General features: G+C 32.2%; 1 protein-coding gene across 1 annotated transcript in view; it reads right to left on the bottom strand.

Annotated features, from left to right (window-relative positions):
* LOC106457425 (sodium bicarbonate transporter-like protein 11) overlaps window positions 1–3388 on the bottom strand; it is a gene marked incomplete at its 5' end in the record, with an annotated part of 173963 nt that overhangs the window by 91815 nt on the left and 78760 nt on the right. The gene's annotated exons all lie outside the window — the stretch shown is intronic.

Here is a 3388-nt window from a genome sequence, read left to right on the forward strand (position 1 = left end):
CTATATATATATATATCAGTATCTATCTATCTATATATATATATATCAGTATCTATCTATCTGTATATATATATATATATCTGTATCTATCTCTATATCTATAAATTAATTGTTCATCCTTCAGCCCATCTGTGATTTCGTCTATCTAATAAATAATTCATCTTTCTATCTCAAATGAGTTCGTTGCAAGTATATTCTGTTAATCACATTGACAGTTCTTGAACCCCAGTCGTTAATCTTAGAGCTAATAACGCTAGATTTCGGGGACACAGCGCAGATAACGCACTGTCAGCTCAGCGTTAAATCAAACAAACAAAAATGTTATGTTCACCATCCACTTTCATCTCAACTTTCACAAACAGGTTTTAAGGCGGTTTGTAGTTATGAACTACGGGTTAAATTGTGAAAATTACGATTAGAATGTTCAGCCTTTTGTGTGTGTGCGTTTATAAAAATAAAAACTAAACGTATACTCCTGCAGTTAACTGTGCTGACCAACTTTAAAAAAAACCCATTGATATCTTGACAGTACGTGAGATCATAATGCTAGTTGTCTAGGTATAGTACTTGCTGTATTGTGTATAATCAAGCTACGAAGATTTAAAATGAATATTATTAAGGTTTAAAACCAAAATACCCCAAGTTGTAAAGTAGAGGTATAGTTATAATTCTCAAACAGAATATAATTTTGTTTGTTAGTTAGACTATTTTCTATATCCACGGCGGGCAATCGAACCCCGTATTTTAGCGTTACAAGTTCATAAACTCACTGCTGTCCCACTGGGGGACGGCAGAAAAGAGAAATACTGGGATTCAATGGAAGCTCTTAAATGGATAAAATTTATTAAGGATGATTATTATTTTTAATTGTAATATATTGAATAGTTTCATATTCTTATCGATAAAATACTTGATATGATCTAGCAACATTAACTTATCCTTGGAAATGACTAATAACAACAGTCGGCTAATTTCTTATTGTGACAGACGCTGTAGAAGGATAATTTTGTGTATTTTACGTAAGAAAATCTTAACTTTGGGATTATATTTCTTATATACAGATAATGAAAGAATTTAATTTTTACGACACTTGGATTTCCGGTTATTTTACTGTAAAGTTGGTGTTGTTTTTTTCTATGCACCTTTAATTTATGCATTGCTACAAATGTTAACAATCTGTGTTATTTTGTTTTGTTTTTAATGTTTTACGTTGGCATAATGATGTAATAATATGTTTATCAGTTTCTTCATGGTTGAATAATAAACGATTCAATCTATCGATCAACCAGCCCTCTATCGGTCTGAGTGCCTAATTGCCAAATCCAAGTATGAGCATCTGATTTATCTCAAAGAACTATAGATATTATAAATGTTACTGTTTAAACGCCGAAAGATGGCGAAGCATTAGAAACCCATAGATCTAAAACGTTTATCACAAATCTAAAGCCCATTGGTAACTATGATTGTTGATAAACAAAAGATCGGGCTTCAAAGTTTTATCTATCTACTAACCAGATGTTGAGATACATCATGTCTCGAGCCCTGTACCCTTCGACCTACAACACGACACCCTAAACAATAGAACATACTCTTCAGCCAAAGAGTCTGTTGTGTTCTGCACATGTGATAGTTTGATTTAACTAAAGGAACCAAGAATGCCATGTAAAGTGTTTTAATCGTTGCAAGCCCTTTTGTAATAAAGCCTATAAAGTTTTCCTTTATCAGGAAAACATAATATTTTATTTTAATCATATGCAAGAAATTATCACATTTTGCACAATGTACAATATTTTTTCTATTACCACCATATAAATGATGCACATTAATGTTGCAATCTGATGACTTTGCATTCTTCTCTCTTGTTATTAAGGCGTGAGATTATCGGATTGCAAAACTTACGACTGGGTGACCTTTTAAAACAAGATACAGGTACATAAACTGTATACACTCTATATTTTACGTGTTTTGGTTTCTACTTAGCGCCGCGTTTTCATCTTAATTTATTCTTTTCTGCTGATGCGTTCCAGATGATAGAACATATGATTTATATAATAACATTCTTTCTTGTAATGATGATTGTGCAATTTCTTATCATCTTTCCCTATTAACTCTCGTTCATTCACTTCTACAGAACCTGGAAATAAATATTTGACGCAATTTCACACAGTATCTAACCCATAAATGAGATTAGGTTTGAGCAACATGTAAACTAGAATTAAAGAGACGTTTTCCGCTTCCAAGACAATACTTTAGACAGTCAACGGCGTTGAATAATTATACTTGGTTTTGTTCATATTTCTATGTCTCCATCACCTAGTTTTGTTCATACTTCTAAGACTCTATTACCTAGTTTTCTCATATTTTCAAGCCTCCATTATCTAGTTTTGTTCATACTTCTAAGACTCTATTACCTAGTTTTCTCATATTTTCAAGCCTCCATTATCTAGTTTTGTTCATGCTTCTAAGACTCTATTACCTAGTTTTCTCATATTTTCAAGCCTCCATTATCTAGTTTTGTTCATACTTCTAAGACTCTATTACCTAGTTTTTCTCATATTTTCAAGCCTCCATTACCTAGTTTTGTTCATACTTCCAAGCCTCTGTTGCCTTGTTTTGCTGATATTTTCAAGTCTCCATTACCTGGTTTTATTCACATATTTGAGCCTCCATTACATAGTTGTGCTTATACTTCCAAGCCTCCATTACATAGTTGTGCTTATACTTCCAAGCCTCCATTACCTAGTTTTGTTCATACTTCTAAGACTCCATTACCTAGTTTTGTTCTTAGTTCCAAGCCTCTGTTGCCTTGTTTAGCTGATATTTTCAAGTCTCTATTACCTGGTTTAATTCACATATTTAAGCCTCCATTACCTTCTTTTGTTCATACTTCTAAGCCTCTACGACCTAGTTTTTCTCATATTTTCAAATCTACATTACCTGGATATATTTACATCTCTAAGCCTCCATTACTTGATTTTATCTATACTTTCAAGCCTACGTTACCTTGATTTGTTAGCACTTCCAAGCTTCCATTACTTGGTTTTGTGCATGCTTCCAAGTTTCCACTACCTGGTTTTATTCACATCTCTAAGCCTCCATTATTTGATTGTGTTTACACTTCAAACCTTTTAATACATAATTATGTCTACATTTACAAGTTTCCATTACTTGGTTGTGTTTACACTTCAAAACTTTTAATACATAATTATGTCTACATTTACAAGTTTCCATTACTTGGTTGTGTTTACACTTCAAAACTTTTAATACATAATTATGTCTACATTTACAAGTTTCCATTACTTGGTTGTGTTTACACTTCAAAACCTTTTAATACATAATTATGTCTACATTTACAAGTTTCCATTACTTGGTTGTGTTTACACTTCAA

The sequence above is a fragment of the Limulus polyphemus genome, unplaced genomic scaffold (assembly GCF_000517525.1).
Source record: "Limulus polyphemus unplaced genomic scaffold, Limulus_polyphemus-2.1.2 Scaffold329, whole genome shotgun sequence".
NCBI lineage: Eukaryota > Metazoa > Arthropoda > Merostomata > Xiphosura > Limulidae > Limulus > Limulus polyphemus.